Below are 18840 nucleotides of genomic sequence, written 5' to 3'. Positions count from 1 at the left end.
TGCTAATTTCAGTCTGGCAAGACCTATATATCTACTGTATGTCTGCTTTTGTAGAAGATCTCATATGGCTCTTTACACTGAAATGCATGCTCTTTGAGAAGTGGCACAACATTGGTTTCTGAATTTTACAGTTACAGTAGGTGATTTAATAGGTTCTCTGTTAGTTAATTGGTCTGATCATTTGATTAAAATTCAACACTTAAAATTTACCTTCTACATCACCAAATATAAATATTTCCAGTTCAACTGATTAATTAGATTACATAAATGAGGAATGAAAAACACAGCAGTGTTCAATGTTCAAGGGCTGGAGCTTAAGGAACCCCAGCTCAAGATTAGGGATGAATGGAGTTTATGGAATCCAGCTCTAGGTCAGGGATGAGAAGTGGTTTTTACTCTACATGTCTAAGGGAACTGGGACCTTAGCTTTTTATCTCACTTGGGCCCTTAATAAATTAACTGACCTAGTTATTCTTTTAGTTTTTCAAAGTTAAAATGTTTTATAATTTGAACAGACTTTTGACACTTGCTGAATTATGGGTCCTCAAAACAAGAATGTCACAAATGTAGCACAATTATGTTAAAGAAAAGCCATTCTGGTACTGACACTGATTTCCATTGGATAGGATGATGGGAGGAGAGCCAGCACCACTATGACACAAACTTTTGTTTGGAAATTTGCACTACTCCTGTTTTCTTTCAATATCTGAAAGCAAAACCATTCCTCCAGAAAACATCCTACAACAAAATGTTTGTTGTTTGAATGACAGAATACCTGTATATGGAAATTCTTTTGAAATTAGTTGTTGGTGTTTTAATTCTTTAGAAATTAGTCACTTGGTTGAACCTGGATATTCATATTCTAGGATCCTTCAAGAAAAAGCTGGAACAGACCCTGGGATCACCCAGATGAACATGATGGTTGAGTATTACAGTAGACACTGCTAGTATAAGTCTGAGCCATATCAGGACTTTCACAACAGGTCTTGGACACCACAGCACACCTTCAGTTAAATTGTGTTCATGTTGCAGATACAGTATGTCACTGATTAAGTATACAGTGACAGTATTCACCCACCTTTGGGGGTGAATAAAATAAAAAGTCCCATTTTATTGTTTTACAATATGTAATCATAATGTATTTAAAGGGGAACTGCAACACTGTTTTCATATTTTGGTGTTAGAAAGAATCAGCATTGTTAAGTTCATTTCAAACCTTAATAAAAGTAAAATGTACATGGTAACTTGTAAAACCTACATTTTACATAACGAAAATAGACCAAATTTCCAGGTATGGAGTCTCATATTCTGCGATTCAGAACAAGGCACCAAAACGTCTGGTGACATGTGAAGCTCTATGACATTGTAAACACGCAGGCTTATGAATACATCTCTTTTAATACAATAGAAATATTGCTGTTGATTTCAAGATGGCTTTGCCAACAAATGCTACAAATTATTTAACTCTGCATGTAAGTCGCATCAGAACATTTCTGTGGTGAAATGTCTGCTGTACAACCTGTATTCATTCACTTGTACATCACATTAATCATTACGGAGACTCATAAGCAGGAAGGGGGGCATCTTCTTGCAATTCGTGGGAACTTGAATGTGAGTTTGCGACAATATAGCGACTTACAGAACTTTCACAAAGTTTTATGCTTAACTTGAAATTAATTTTCTTTCAATAATGTCAAGAAATTTATTTTTTTACCAAGATTTAATAAGTGGTCTGAGAAATCGGGACCAGTTCTCCTTTTAGAAAATATTCTATAGTTTCAAATTGAAAATAAAAATCTAAATTATAAATGTTAAACAGAAAATAATTGATTGCATAGTTATTCACCTCTCCTAGGTCAATATCTGGTGGAGGCACATTTGGCAGAAGTTACAACCATGAGTCTTGAAAATATATGCCAGCTTTACACATCTGGACACTGCAAAATTTGCCCATTCTTCTTTGTTAAATTGAAGCTGGACGGGGACTTCTGGTAAACTGCAATTTTAAACTCCTGCCACAGTTTGTTTATTTGATTTTGATGTCTGGGCTTTGACTGGGCCACTCCAGAACAAGGACTTTTTTGTTTTTCAGCTACTCCAGTCTGTCAGTCAGTCACTCCAGTCTATCTGTATGTTTGGGTTATTCTTGTGCTGGAAGATGAATCTCCTACCAAGTCCCAGGTCAGTCAGACTGCAGTAGATTTTCCTCCAAGATTTCTCTGTACTTTCCTGCATCCATTTTGCCTTCTATCTTCACAAGTCTTCCAGACCCTGGCATAGTAAAGCATCCCCATAGTATGATGCAGCCAAACATGATAGGGATGGTGTTCTGAGGATGATGTGCAGTGTTATGCTTGCAACAAGAAATGAATTTTTTGGTCACTTCAGACCATAGAATCTTCTTTCACTTGGTCTCAAAGTCTCCCACAACTATAGTAGAGATTTGATGTGAGTGGCTTTTTTAACAATGGCTTTAGTTTTGTCAACTAAGCCCAGATTTGTGAGCTTTTGGTGTATGCAGTTTTTCCCATCTCAGCCTTTGAAAACTGTAATTCATAACATTTGAGGCCTCCCTCAGTTTTTGAGGATGTTCTGCACAGATTTACAGCTGTGGCATATTGTCTCAATTTCTTTATAATGGAATTTACTGTGCTTTAGGGTGCATTCAATGCCATGGAAAATTTCTTATACAATTCCCCTGATTGGTGTTTATCAATAACCCAGTCCCAGATTTGCTTTGAATTTTCCTTTGTCTTCGTGGTGTAGTTTTTGTTGGGAAATGTGGGTTCTCAGAGAGAGTATGCACTAATTTAAGAGATAGATGTAATTAACCTGAATTCATGTGAAAAAGCTTAATTTCACACAGATGGGCTCCATTGAACTAGTTATGTAACTTCTAAAGTGAATTGGTTACACCAGGCCTATTCAGATGTCTTTGTAAAGGGGATGAATACTTATGAAATCAGTTGTTTTCTGTTTTATATGTATTACTAATTTAGGTGGATCAGTAGAATTTTGTTTATTTTGGCATTACACAATGGTTTGTGTCAATCAATGGCAAAACATCCTAACTACATAGATTATGATTCCATATTTTAATACAATAAAAGCCCACATAAACTCCCCTTGAGTTGATAAGAGTGAGAGGTGTATCTGCTGACAGCTGTAGCACCTCTGTGGCTCACACTATATAAAAAAGACTCAGATGTGGAGAGAATTATTTGCCGATTCCATATATTTTTAAGCAGTCTTCAAAAGTGAATCCACCAGATGATGAAGATGCATCTTTCACATTGAAGCACAAATTAATCAGCTATTGCCTCTTTGAAAAGTTGTTAAAAATGTTTGGAATTCATATTCCCAATATTTAATATTCAGATCCATTTCAGGTTCTGTAGGTTCCTTGATAAGACAATGTTGGTTTTCGCTATACCAAGATTAATTTGTTGAATAAAAGTGAACAAATAATTGTGTAAAATTAAAACATTATTCCACATTTTCCTTTATGCTTCTTCACTACAGTTTGTACGAAAGACATTGAACTTGAAATAGGTCCTCCATGCCAGGGATCTACAACCAAGGCAGTCAAGCCCCAGTTCAGCAGGTGTTGCCGGTCACCATTGAATCACCAGTTTCTAAAGATAACAATTTCTTTATGATCAATTAAACAGGTAATTTGCAATTAAATGATTATTTTAAACTAAAATCTAAGTACTGTTTAGCTGTCAGGGATAAGAATTTTCTTAACTGAACATACAGTATAGTATGACTTGCTTGATATAGGTGCCGCCAATCTTTGAGAATAGATTACCTATAATACTGCCTGGACTGGGGCTCCCCAACTGCTGTGCAAGGTCTGATTTTCACCCCAGATCTAAAAAGCCCCATAGAAGCCCTATGCACAGAGTTCTACAAAAATATTCTTCATGTGTAGAGAAAAATGGAGGACCTAATTAGGACCTAATTAACAACAGGTAAACATGCAGAAGAGAGCAACAGAATATTGGTCGCAGAATTCCTACTACCACAGTGCTTTGCTGATCCAAGAGTTGGGTCCAGAGTGGAGCAGCCTCAGCCAGCTAGTCCTGAAGCTCACTGACACCAACCTTTGAATAGCTCAACCAAAAAAAAAAAACAAATCATCAAATTCACAGGACAAGCCAAACAAAACTACAGTACCTTACTCACTAGGATACACAAATACAACACAAACTTGAATGCTACAGGATCCTAAAAAGACTACACACAACAGCCAACTATCTGACAATAGGATAAGTGTGATAGACACAGCAAGGAAAAACAGAAGCTGATAAAGTATAGCCACAGCCTAAATTGAATAAGGTGATTAGAAATTAAATTCAATGACAAAATAGTAAACAAAGCAAAACAAACAATAGTTAACAGCAAAATCTAAATACCAACATAGATGCTGGTAAACTGGAAGCGTTAATCTGGTCAAATCAAATTGACGAGAGTGAGAGGTGGAGATAGGAGAGTTAAAATGCAAGTTTGGCAAGGGAAATGATATGCACACGCCTCCTTCCTTTATCACCGAAAGTCAACCGCTTGTAATACATTTAGAAAATCCTGTATTGATTTATTCTGTTGACACTACTATGCGTTACCTGTATAGTTTCCAATTTAAATAAACTATGGTCAATGTCATGTTAATACAAATAACATGAATGAAACCTTTATAGTTACACTAAAAACACGTAACAATAACTCTATATTATTTCTCCTAGTTTTATTGTTTTCCGTACATTTGAATGTGACGTGTTTTAAGACTGGTCCCTGAAAATGTTGTCCTGAGTCATAAACGTTTCGTTTCTAACTGTACTTCTATAACATGTCATTGCTTTGGTCTTAGCCCGACTGGGCATGCTCCGCACTGGGGAAGTGGAAAGGGTGTGAGTGTGTCCGCGCGGGGGGCGAAGCGCGTCCTCTTATTCTCGTCCTTCCTACACAAGAATGAAGGAAGAAAGAAGGAGCTGTCCATTTCAGGACCCACAGGCTTCAAACTACGAACAATGAGCGGGAAGACCTCCATGTCTCAGTAATGAACCTTCTTTCTCTGATACGAAAGATACACATTCAACACAGGGACTCTTTTATCTGAATGCTGGCTGCAGAGGGAATGTGCCTTGCAGTGAAACTCCGGTCAATTGTAACTCAGATGTACGCTGTAACGAACTCTTTCGAACTCTTTTTTTTTAATTACATGCGTCGGCTTGGTAAGACCATTACTTGTTATATGTATTCTGTGTTGTTATTTGTTGTGCTTCAGATGTTTGTGGTTATCATGGCAGATTACTATTTTGTGTAAAAATGCTTCAGCAGTCATCTCTGCGGATACTTGCCTGTGTATCTGGATTTGCACTCCATACCACGACTTCATCCTGTTTGTCCGAGTGGGTCTGTGTGCCAGTTCCATGTTGCCGCAGTTTCTTCAGGCGTGGATGTGTGGGCTTGTAGCTATCTTTGCTTTAGGATTTTTTCTGATTTGCTTTTGTTTTTATCCTATTTTTCTCAAGGTTAAACATGCCCCTTCTCTGTTACTCATGTGAGGAAATTGAACCGAAGTGCTTGCGTGTTTACGGGTTGAACGCTTTTCGACCTTTAAGTGATGGGCTCTGACGAACATAAAGATCGACTGTAAGTGTCAGGGACCGGTGCTCTCATGACAGCGTATGAATTACTAGTTCAACAGAGACGGAAGTTTAATATTCCTTTAATCTACAGAATGCATGGAAATAATTATTTAGAAAGAGACACTCCGATACTGCTAAAAGCTTTAATAATAAGGAGATATGAGGATACAGTAGTTACGGAACAGATCAGGAAACCAAAGAGGCTCCCAAAGAAATGAAATTTAAATAGATGCGTCGACCACAATCACAGGTCTTAATGGTCACCCTTAAATCTATAGTTTGTGACGACTAGGGTTTAATCAATAAAGCAAACTAATTGTTTTAATTATGTTCCGATGTGGTCCTTGAGAGCTACAGAGTGTTAGGATTTTCATTCGGAGTGAAGTTTTAACTACTCAATTGAACTGCTTGATTGAATTGAACTAGCCTGTCGTCAAAATTGAATTGGTCTAGTTGTTTAGGAACAGATGATTTATTGGTGACTTATGAAATGTGCTGGCCAACGTAGGGTTTTATATACTTTCTGTATAAATACAATTATCTTAAAATATTAATGTTCAAAAGATTGAACTCTGCATAAATTGTGATACCAAGGAAAGCTTTGGCTTCTCAGGATTTTAATTTTGTTTTAATGCCTTTGATCCACTGATGAAGGTATTTCATGTTAGAGCAGGCTTTTCATCCATCCATTTCTAAACTGTTTTTCCAATTCGGGGGCACGGGGGAGCTGGTGCCTAGAAAAGAAAGGGTGCAAGGCAGGATTCACCCTGGATGGAACACCAGTCCATTGCAGGGCAGACCCAAACACAGGCCAACATAGTCCCAGGGCATAATATTTCTTTAGTATGTGCTACAGTCTTGTTTCTCAAATTTGAACTTTATCAGAAAGGGTTTCTAGCAGCTTGGTATGATAGGTACAGGTTTTTCAAAAGAGATTTATTGTGGGGTGTTTTCAATTCTCTTGGTGTGTGTGGCTGAGGGTCAGTAACTACTGACTCTAGACTTTAATGAGTAAGGACAAGCACTATTCCACAGTGTGTTAACCAGAGCACATTAGAAAATTTTCTTTGTGCTTTGGTTCTCAGTAAACCTGCAGCAGGCTTTGATGCCATAGTGGAAACCTTCCAATGAATACCTTTACTTAAAGACTGCACAAATTGCACATACTGTACCACACACAATTGAAAGAATTGAAAAGCACCCCACAATAAACCTCTTTTGAAAAACCTGTACCTATCATACCAAGCTGCTAGGAACCCTTTCTGATAAAGTTCAAATTTGAGAAACAAGACTGTAGCACATACTTAAGAAATATTATGCCCTGTGACATTAAAACCAAAATACTAAAAAGAACTGAAAATTGATGATCCTGTTAAACAGTAAAAATGTGGTATGAAAAGAGGGAAGGCTAATAAAAGGCAAACTGTCCACACTGCCCTCCATCCTGCAGGGCCATCAGAAAACCTGGCCATATTGATTCTGACTTCTCAAGACAATCATAGCCAATGATTGAGAAAACAAAATCCAATCAAGGTACGGAATTACGAGATGGCTGGTGAAAAAGACTGAACATCATATATTCTTTCCTATATTCTGGAGAGCATTAGTATTCTACATATCTGTTGCGTTTAGGTTCTGGTGCCTGTGCCAATACAAATTAATGGCATGGTTACAGTGCAACGCAAGGCAGTGTTGATTAAAATGAATACCATTAAAGTTTTTCTTTACTGGTTAACAGATTAAAGGAGATTTTCTTTCTTTTGCTGTTTTTGCCAAGCCTTGCTTAGTCTCCATAATAAACTGTTCCTTTCTAAAGAAGATTCTGAAAGTACAAGACTCAATACTGTTAATTGAGCATTTGGGTACTAATGCAAACTCACTGATTTTTTGTGATTTCATTATTTTATTAATTAATTGGCAGGAAAAGTTTGAAAAACAGGTAAATGCCCAAACTTTTCAGCTTCAGCAGTGCTATGGAAACAAAAAAAACATGTTTCTTCACTTCTGTTAAAACAAAAAAGCTAATTAAAAAAAAAACTGTTACCATCTGTTCACCTGGGAGACTAAAACCCTTAACAAAATGTTTTGTGTAACATTTTAATTAACAGCATATTTCCAAGTCCCTGGCACCTCAGCAATAGTAATAATCTCCCAAAGTCAATATCTGTAGTTTTAGATATGCAACAAATATTTATTCACAGAAACAAGAAGCATATGAAACTAATTTTCTATTATTCACTGCTGGTGTAGGATGTTTGAGTGCAACATCCTGTAACTTTTTTTAAAGTTATATTTTTGATGCTGGCATTTTTTCCTGCCAATAACCTGACACGAGGTTTATACTTGCAGGATTATGTCAGATGAAACTGTTGATTGTGACTTTCTTTTAGAGTTTATTGGCAAGATTAAAAACATAGCATTGAGAATTAGCCTTAAACAGCCTGTGTTAAAAAGAGTAGGTAACAAATTATTACAGTGTGTAAATTATCAAGACACAGATCAATAAATGATTTTGAAATGCATATTGACAGAAAATGGGAAGTGAATAATTCTTTTTAAATGAGACCTCTACTTCACTTTGCCTCGTGTTTACGGAGCTCATGAAGCTGGGATCTGCAGAAGGATGGCAATGGTGTGGAAAATGAAATGCTGTATTAATTTTTCAATGTGTTTGGGAAGGTCCTCTCCTTCCTGAGTCCTGATGAGTTCCAAGAACTGTTGGTTAGGCTCAACAATCAGCTTCACTTGAAACTCATAGAATAGCCCATTTGCACACACGTAGGCACTTAGCTGAGGGAACTTTCTACCCTAAATTCGGCTAATTCTGCATGTCTGGTGGTATGGTACTGTGGAATATACAATTACAAAGCCATTACTCTGTATCCAACTTTAAGCACTGACAGGCGAAGTGAGGATTGTTTCCTTGCCACATAAGAACGTATAGATTTTTCAAACAAAAGGAGACCCTTCGGCCTATCTCTATCAAGCTTTGTACTGTAGCTAGAGGTTTTCATAACTAAATGATCTGAGGATGTTATCCAGCTGTTTCTTGAAAGAAAATGAGGTATCAGTTTCAACAACATGGCTAAGTAACCTGTTCCATACTACCACCCTCTGCCAGTCTGTGCTTTGGCACAATTACTGCTTAATACTGCATTTTGGGCTGTCTCTGGAGAGCTTTGTCTTCACCACTGTGGGGTGTCATCGGAAGCCTCTAAAACTTTCAGAGACTGAGCACTTCGATTCCACACAAATCGTCATCTTTACATTTTGTTTGTAATTTATGTTTTTATGTTTACCTGCATGTAATACTCTGCACCCATCTATATAGAAATATGATATGCCAGGTGTTTTCCTAGTTTTAAAATTTGTCTTAATCATTTTAAATGTATTAGAAGCTTTTACAGTGTTAAACCTGTTACAGGTAAACCTGTATTTTTGTATTGTGTGGAAACATAACTACATATACTAGAATCTAGATCAATGATATAACTTATGAGGAGTTGTTCCCTGTGGTAGTCCACTAAAGACATCCTCCAGTTTCCCCTATGGTCCTGTATGGTGGGTGGTCAGTAGGAGGAAAAGGGTGGAATGAAGCAAATTAGAGATTAGTTCTCTGCTCTGATCTCTTAAGAGATCAGCATCATAAGAGTGAAAAATATTAGTATGAATAAATCATTTTAGGTTATTAAAGCATTTGAAAGATTTTTTCTCTATATATAATATGCTCTATATTTTCCCTTATTATTGAGCAGCATAAGTCTTAGCATAATCTCAGGGAAAGCATATGTTAGAGTGTCATTCCTGTAAGAAGGCACAGCACTTACAGGTTGAAGCACTCCTGGATAAAGTGTGTTAACTTGAGGTTAAACTACAGGGAGGACAGAGGGCTCAGAGAGTGTCCAGCTGCCCACACTTCCTTCACTCATATTGAGGGTTCACAAAGTTATCTGATAGAAAGATAACTAAGAGATGGAAGAGAGGCCCTGCTTGGAACATAAAGGAGAAGACACGTTTGAATTGATTCAGACCAAGAAACTATTACAGGACTGACATTGCATAGTTTGTGCAGACACAGGCAATGTGTAGTGAGATCCGAGCAACCTAATCCTGAGACTGACTAAATGCCCACAGGCAGCAAAACTGGCCATGGCTCTTATTAGTTTATATGTATTATATGTGGTTTTGCCACAGTTAGTTTTGTCTCCAGGTGATACCAAAGGTTTTTAGCAAACACTATAAAAGAAGCTGATTTATAACTAAATTCAGGATTGGGCAAACAAAAGGCAAATGACACTTAATACACTTAATATGTAGACAAATATAGTGTTATATGCAGGTAGCAGAAAATATGCAGGTAGCATGGGGAATCTCATCCCTGTCAGGTTAGTGGCATAGCCCACGCCAGCTCATAAAATTCCTTTTTACCTTTTAAAGTTCATTTCCTAATAAAAAGAAAGGATGGTAGATTATATGATGTTTTCAATGAGCTGCAGTATCTCTTCTGTTCCTCTGGTGTTGGGGGGACGTATCCCAGATGGTTGAATAGTGATAGTGACATCAGCCAACAATCTGCCTCATAGAAGCACTCATTGCCTGGTTTGGATGATAGGGTATATCATGATCTCCAGACACTTAATAAACCTTTAAGAAACCCAGGTAATGGTAATTTATTTTTATAATGCTACTGATGTAGATCATTCTATAGTCTTGCTAATGTAGCCTACTTTGATTTTGTCTTTTTCCTGTAGCACCTACAAATTAACAACCAGCCAAATTTCTTGAAGTGTCCTGACTGCTTAATGTTTTCAACAGGAGCTGAAATATGGGTGTTCTTGTTCAGATTTAATTTTCTGACAGTAAAACTAAAACAGTAAATGGACTGTGCACTGAACTCATCTGGGGAAATCCACTTACTGAGTAAATCAAAAAGAAAACTACCTTAAAATTCCTTCTTTATTCTTAAACCTCTATGACAAAAAAACTTTAATGTGTCTCTGCTGCTAAATAATTTTACACAAATACATCTAAGCAATAAAAGCAAATAATTAAAGTTAATTAAACTAATTTATCTGACAAAATTAATGTCTTGTGAACAGGAATTGTTTCCTCTCTCATGTGATAAACTGAAGAGTTGTGGTAGATATAAGCAACACTTGCTTTTTTGTAAATCTTTAAAAAATAAAAAGGGTAGGTAACAAGCTGAACTAAAGGTTTGGCTGATCAATGCCAGAATCCTATTCTGTTATTTGTTGGAAGATCCGAGGCAGGCAGTCTCTGTGTCTTAACTAAGCAGTTTTTCTCCTGATGCCCATCTCTCTTTGTCTTCTTTTTTACCTAAATGTATTGTCAGAGAAAGAGAAATACGTGGCCCAAATTTTTCATCCAGCTACAGTACAGTATATCCATGTCACCAGATTCTTCATTTTCTTCATTCTACCTTTTTAATAACTTAGGCTTGTCTCTGAAAAGTGCTTTAGAAAAAAAAGACAGATCTACAGTATTTTAAACTGTGTTGAGCACAACTCCTTTCACTATTATCAGACTATAGATATCAATATAACCTGATAAGGAATGCAAGACAGTTAATTTTGGCTTTAGGGGTGTGTACACAGGCTGGAAATGGCAACAAAGCGTCAAACATGTATAGAGGGTTCTCTCCACCCTCTGGCAGAAGTAATAAACTGGCCAGATCTTTGCTAATCCCTTAGTAGTGTCATCAGTGCAAGCCAGCTGTGGCTCTTTGTCATGACAAAGGCAGTTTTGCCAGTTCTGCACCCTGAAATGTGTAATGCCGCCTTGCTGCATTGAAATAACTACTCACTGGTGCTGCTGGGAGGATCCCAATCTGATTATTTCTCCATGCTTTCTCTGTGGATTGGTTTGTATTCTACAAAGGAAGAATATTAGCCCTGCTTGTTGTTTTTGGCATGTTGACACGAATAAAAGCAGTGATGTGTCCTATAAGGTGACTGGTAAGTTCATAACAGAAACAAGGTATACCCAAAGTGAAACTTGAAACTTTTCAGGAAAACTTAAATTGTTTAAACAATGATTTTGGTATAGTATGTGTCCATAAGCATAAGGGATTGCACAGGCATACAGCTGAGAGCACAGAGCAAGATCCAAAATGAGTTTTATCCTGCTATTCTGATTAAGATAACCGCAGGTCTTCCACAGACCAATCTGCACAGTTTACTCTTGCTGTGTGTGAGTGAGAGGAATGGAAATAGCACCAGCTAACAGGGATTTGCCCTTTTTTAAGCACAAAATCACATCTGTTGTCCTTCTCCATTATCTGGTAAGGGAAGCTTATCAATGGCTTCTCTCTGACCTTGTTCCTTCATCTGGCAGTGACAGCTAAACTATTCACTGCCATCTGTCAGCCCAAAGAGACTACTTTACAGAGGAGGGAACACTGATTGGCTGGAGGCTGCCTGGGGGCGTGGTCTGGGCAGGGCTGACTAGCAGACAGGAAAAGAGGGAGCTTGATTTGGATAAGCAGTTCTGTGGACCTGCAGGGGAGAAAAGGCACACAAAATCATGGAAAAGGTGTCAATCCAGAATGGATGAGTTGGCACAAGAGACACTGGCAGACAAAGAAAGACACGAAGGAAAGTGGCTGCTGGCACATCCCTCTGCCATTGGTAACCAATAGGAACAAGATGGAAATTCTCTGAGGTAACACGAGGAGCACTGTTAGGAGTGTGAGTGATTGTGTGGAGAGAACACTGATGGAGAGAGGGGGTGGGGGAATCCAATTAGTGAGAATATGGAGAAGGAGTGCTGCCTGTCCCGGCTGTCAGAGTGTGAGAGTGAGTGTCTGGGTGACTGTTCTGTATTCTGGTGCTTCTGCCCCAGGAGATCTGGTAGTGTGTATGAGATACAATGTGCTTCCCAAATTTATTAGATTTTGATTTGTCACTGTATGACTGTTTGCTTCTGCATGTGAGTGCATGTGTTTATGTGTTGTTCTCAGTTCTGCTGTTGATATTCACTTTGAATGCTCTAGAACAGAGAACACATACATTTTCTGTATATCCTGAGTGTATAAAACCTTTTCAACAAAAATGGTGCACTGATACAGTATGTAGTGAAATATAGAGCTGGAGCAAGACCTTTGGCCTGTTTAAATGTTTTTTCAGGTGCAAGTTGTGCCCGTTGCTGACATCACTGGAACTGAGTTTTTGCTAATGTATGCAAAGACATTTACACACATAGGATCAGTTAATACAACAGAGGGACCTGCAGCTTAGACCTCACTTTATGCTGGACTTATGACGATCCCCACCACTGTTTATCCCCCTGCCTGGGAAAGTGACATAGACTGACCTCCTTTTGCTAAGGTACATCAGTTTAGCAGGGTCCTTACTATCAAATTGTCTCTCTTTCCATGGGTGTTGACTTCCCATAGCTTCAGGGCTCTTGTCTTGGACAGCACACATGCCCACACACAGGACAGGGAAGCAGGAACAGAAATCAGAACTTCATAGACTTATGAAGGGAAGCTTATACTGTAGCTTCCCACAATGTTTACGAGGCAATTTCTGAGTGTTTTAACATCCTTGGTTGCTGTTTCAGAATGTTAAGTTCTAGGTCACATTCGGAAGGCTTTATAGATGACAAAATGTTTTTATATCTGGAATTATAGGAACTGTATTCAAGTGTTTCACTACTAAGAGTGTGCTTATGCTATGGGCCTCACTGTCTGAGTCAAGATCATTCTGAAGATAGTGGCTGAGTGATGGTGCTGAAGAGAAATCTTTGCACTCAGCCGATTTCTTAGAAAAGATGTGCTTGATATTGGGCCTTGATACTGGAGAACCAGGTATTTTCAGTATTACAATTAACTCTAGAGTCTATATAAAGGATTACATATTTGAAAAAACTAATTTGCCAAAATTGATAACTTGATCTTGGGAGATCCCACTTATGAGACAGGAGGACATACACTGATCCACAATGAACATGTAAAATCAAGAGGCCATGGACACATACAAAGCCATTTATTTACTGTAGTGCAAATCAAAATATCAAACTAGTGAACTCCAGTCCTTTGAATTAAAAAAAACCACCACATGTCAGTATTTTAACCTTTTAAAAATCTTGTAAGTAGTAGTTTGAAAATGTGTTTTTAATTAAGGCATGAAAATTGCCTGGTTGCAATCGGTATCATGGAAGATAGGCTGTCACAGAAGCTGCCCAGAGAAAGAGATGTTCCATACAACCCAGGATAGCAGTCTTGAATTTTCCATATTGGTTCTATGGCATACATTATATAATAATAATTGCTTACACTTATATAGCGCTTTTCTGGATACTCCACTCAAAGTGCTTTTCAGATAATGGGGACTCCCCTTAACCACCACCAATGTGCAGCATCCACCTACAGTATATGGTGCATTATAACAAAAAGTGTAGATACAATACAAACAATATTATATTACATCTTTCATGACACAAGATTCAAGGCAGTCCTCCCTGATTATAAAGAGACAGAAGTATAAAATATCAAAGGAACAGTTAAGAAAGGACAAAACTGATGGATTATTTACACTTTTTTAGTAACTGTATATTATGTTGGTGGACCAGTAGGTACTGCTCTCTAGCTCAGAATTACTGCTGTAGTGACTAGTGGCTGGTGCATCATCTTTTACCAGTCTTTTACCACGCAATGTGCTTTACCGTGCACCTCAATCATCTTTTACCAATAGTGTACTACAGTACTGTAAACCTCATTAAGGGCTCCCTGCTCTTGAAATAGAGCTTAGAAAGTACAGTAGACACCCTGAGAGAACATATGGCTCCACCAGCCTGGCTGCAGAGTCCTCTCTATTGCAGGCTCCTTCTCTTCTACCAGCTGTACAACCCCCTGACCAGCAGCAACTAGATGACATTCTCCAAGGGTGAATTTGCACAAGCATTATTTCTGTTCATAATTTAAAGTAACAAATCTAAATTAATGTTTGTTAGAAATCTATGTGATCTATGATTTTCTTCCCCACCTATAATCATCTGACATCATCAAGGAGGAAATGAGGCTACAGGCAAAGGAACTATGTGATGGACAGTTTCTTTTAGAAATAAACAACATGTTTGAGATGTTAGGAGAATAAAGAGCAAAATGAAAAGAGATTTAATTTAATGGATTATGACATATCATCAAGAACTCAATGTGATATTGTGCAAAAAGACAGTACCCTCGATGATCCTTCCCATTTCTGTGTACAGCACAATGGTAGCGCTCTGGACTCTGTGTCATTCTCACAGCTCTTCCAACTGCAATGTCAACTGCTTGAGCCTGCTCACAGCAAACTTACGCTGTCTTAAAAAAATGTTCAAAATATTTGTCACTTCTCCAGTGGATGTGTGCCACATTTGGCAACAGAAGCTCCATTGTCAGTTCTATTTTCATTATTTTGTTGTCAGCTTCAACTGACAATAGAAATTTGCTCCCATATCTCAGGAATAAGTGTGCTTGTTAATAACGTATTGTTCACTTTTTATTTCATAACGTTTCACACAAAGACTGTTTTTGCCGCCTGTCCTAGTACAAATGATGCCGTTGCTACTTGTGATCAGTGTGCTAAGAGACTACTGAATCAGTTGCTGGTTCTGATTGTGTTGTGTGTACTCGGAGACTACTGATGCTGGAGCTGGTTCTGATTGTGTTCTGTGTAGTGAGAAACTAATGATGTAATTCAGAGACTGCTGATGCTATGGCTACTTGTGATTCGTGGTTCATGTACTGAAAAAACTACTGATGCTGTAGTTGTTTCTGATCTGTGTGATGTGTATGAAAGACAGCTGATGCTGTAGCTGGTTCTAATATTTGTGACGTATTCAGAGAGTCCTGATCCTGTGTCTGGTTCTGATCCATGTGGTGTGTATAACAAACTGATGGGTCTGATCCATGTGGAGCTGTGAGGTAGAAAGAGGTGGCTTATGGGAAAATCCACCCAGTAATAGAGCAAAGCAGGCTTAAACAAGTCACACCTGACCTAATTGGCAAAAAGACATCCAGTGAGAGTGAGATTCCGCCAAAGGTAGAGATCTAGAAGTATAGGGTCTGTGTGTAACTGGCCACTCCCCAGGATTAGTGAGATGGTTATATGTACAGGCATGAGAAAAAGGATTACAGTTTGTGTCTAGGCTTTAGCAGGATAGGAAGGAACAGGTTGAGCTGACTTACAAGCTTTTGGGACTCACAGCAAGCAAAGGTGGCTTGAAGAAAATATAGCTTATGCTATACTTAAATATAAATCCTTCTACTTACTAACAAGGCTCTCAGAGGTCAGGCATCTGTCTATCTAATGGAACTTATTAATGTATACTGTAACGCTTCGGGGTTCATGTGGGCACCCTCGCCGCTGCCGCATCAGGTCAGCACCCCACCATCAGGGACTCAAACCCAGGCCTCTGGCATAACTCAACAGGGACCCAGCCTCTTTAGCCAAAGGGAAATCTCCTGTCAGCCCAGCGGCTGCATTCCCTGCTATTCATAGGGAAGGGCGGTGACATCACTGCTCTGGTAAGCCAGCTCTCGCAAGCAATGGTGGCTGTATGCATTACAATACCATCCAAGTCCCCGGCTTAGATCACAGAATGTAGGACTTCTTCATATTCTATGCATTAATAAAAAAACAGTTGGCGGTAAAGCCTTTAGTTGCAGGGCCCCTAGCTTATGGAATAGTCTCCCACCCCATTTTTGGGATGCCAAGTCAATCTCAGTATTCAAATCCAGACTGAAGACCTATTACTTCAGCCTAGCCTACTCACACCTTACATTATAGCCTGCTGCAGCCATGGCTGCTGGTGGTGCTGTACATGCCATTATGTGTCTCTGTGTTGGCCCACCAGGTAGATACATCTGTTCTGACCGAACTATCCTATTCTCCTCCCCACATGTCCGGATGGTGCCAGGTCTGGGTACCATATGAGTTGGATTCTGCATCACTGCCGTGGATCCAAGAGGGACATCAAGGATATACAGTAGCTATCGTTTAGGAGGATTATGCCGATCTGCATGAAGTACTGACATACAGAAGACATAATGGATGGATGGATGGATTAATACACTCATTCATTTATTTCCTTTTTTTAATTATATAATGTTAGCATGCCCAAATGGTTTGAGTAGTCAGTTGACCTTGGACCCCTACAGGTTTTTTTTCTCCTTACAAAGGAGTTTTTCATTCTTCTTCTTCATTGTCTTCTGGTCTTCTGTTCTGTATTCACAAAATGTGTGGTTACTTGCATTGATAAGCGCCTTGGGGCAACCTGTTGTGAAAGGCGCTATATAAAAATAAATTGATTAGCTACACATTGTGTATACCCAATTTCAGAGAGGGCAAAGGAGAGTCTGCTCCATGGGAATGTGTTGTCACCCCCCTCTTGTACCTACCTGGAACCTCACTGTGCTGACCTACAGTACCACTTCCGCCCATGTTTGACTGTTTGAATTCATAATCTGAGAATCAAATGATTTTGGGTCATTATATAGAGTAGTTTGTTTTGGCTTGGCCAACATATTCTCCAGACCTGAGTCCCTGTGATCTTTTTTAAAGAGCTACTTTAAAGTATGGAATGTACTAAAATGTAAGCATGAGCAGCTAAAGTGGCAGAATGTCAGAATCACAATCGACAGAATACTAAAACAAGATGGTTCCAAGTGCTCAAAATGGATGGTGTTCTCTCTAAACATTTGAGAACAATGCCAGTTACTGTTTTAAAAAGTTATTAAGAAATAGTCCCTTTCGTGCATTTCCTGCACTTTAAAGCAACTTTTCTATCATTGTATAGTATCATGTGGTGACAGTTGCATTTCCTCTGGGTGGTTGGTGATGCTATGTTGGCAGTGTCAATCTAGATAAAGAGTCATCTTTATCTGCTCAGATACAGGATGGCCTGTGAGGATTGGGCATGCAATCCCAAGAGATGCTTAATGGTGTTATGCATTCCACTCGCATCTCTGTCCCTTCTTGCATTCCCACACGCACACTCTTTAACAAACGCTCACGCCGCAAGTAATATGCCAATCATTATATCACCTATACTGTGAATAAAATCTTAGGCACCTGATGGCGTAGAGGCGCCCGCCAGTTTTTGATTGACTGGGAGGGTTATGGTCCAGAGGAACATTCCTGGGTTTCTGAAGTGGACATCCTGGATCAAAACCTCATTCGAGACTTCTTTCGCACCCATCCCACTCTGGCTACTGGGTCGTCAGGAGCCGACCCTGAGGGGGGGTACTGTTACGCATTCCACTCGCGTCTCTGTCCCTTTTTGCATTCCCACGCGCACACTCTTTAACAAATGCTCACGCCGCAAGTAATATACCAATCACCGCTCACTCCCGTCCCTATTTTAGTTCTCATTTTTCCTCACTTCCCCACTCACTACTGCGGATACTGTTTTCTACTTCTCTCGGTATTGATCTTCTAGTTTGCTCTCTGTTTTTGACCTAGCCTTACGTTTTGGATTGTTGCCCTCTCGTTGTCTCTCCCGTGATCTGACCTACTCGCTTGCTTCCTGGTTTCGTTATTCTCCTTGTGATATGGATTGTCGCTCCCCCATTGTCTCTCCCCTGTACAGACCTACTCGCTCGCTTCCTGGTATTCGTTTTTGCTTAGCAATTCGGCTTGGTGTTTCTCTTTCCTGAGTCCTGCACAGGATCCATTCACCCTATCTGCCTGTCCTGACAAATGGTCTCTAAACGAACTTTATTTTGAGCCACTCTCTGTCCTTTCTTATGCACCCTGTTGAAATGGCCTCAATTTGAAGATCATTTAAACAATGCTAATTGTGGTCTGGGCAACAAGGATTTCTGTCCACTTATTCAAAGCCCTGCCCTGTTCAAATGGTCAGCTACAGTGTATGACACAGAAATAATATAGTGGCAACACACCAGCAAGCAAAAAAAAAGGAAAAGACAAATATAAGGGGGTCATCTGGCATTATGCAATGTGGCTGATGTAGATGACCACACAGATATTTTATCGCAGATGCAGAATAAAACTGCAGGGCTCTATATAGTATGTTACCTCTTTCAAGGCCTCCAACAGGGAGAGGCCAGGAATCTCTTTCTTCTGTTCCCATCATGTCCTGCTGCTAAATGCTGATCTGGTTTGATGTCATTTCCAATAACAACTCATCTCCTGGGTGGGACCACGGAGACTAGGTCAGCCAG

At 39.1% G+C, this 18840-nt stretch overlaps 1 protein-coding gene across 7 annotated transcripts in view; it reads left to right on the top strand.

Annotated features, from left to right (window-relative positions):
* Positions 1-18840, top strand: part of psda (pleckstrin and Sec7 domain containing a) — a 91002-nt gene that overhangs the window by 977 nt on the left and 71185 nt on the right. Inside the window, exon 1 of one of the 7 annotated variants that reach the window (XR_011189468.1) lies at positions 4838-5234. The exons of 1 other annotated variant lie outside the window; for it this stretch is intronic. The gene's annotated coding sequence lies outside the window, so the exon portion shown is untranslated. Of the gene's footprint in view, positions 1-4837; positions 5235-11825; positions 12333-18840 lie in introns of those variants that run through there. 5 more of the 7 variants (XM_015347805.2, XM_015347802.2, XM_015347800.2 and 2 more) reach the window with 5 other exon arrangements.

Source organism: Lepisosteus oculatus, chromosome 4 (genome assembly GCF_040954835.1).
Source record: "Lepisosteus oculatus isolate fLepOcu1 chromosome 4, fLepOcu1.hap2, whole genome shotgun sequence".
Lineage (NCBI taxonomy): Eukaryota > Metazoa > Chordata > Actinopteri > Semionotiformes > Lepisosteidae > Lepisosteus > Lepisosteus oculatus.
The sequence above is the reverse complement of the archived record's forward strand: the minus strand, read 5'-3'. Positions and strand labels throughout refer to the sequence as shown.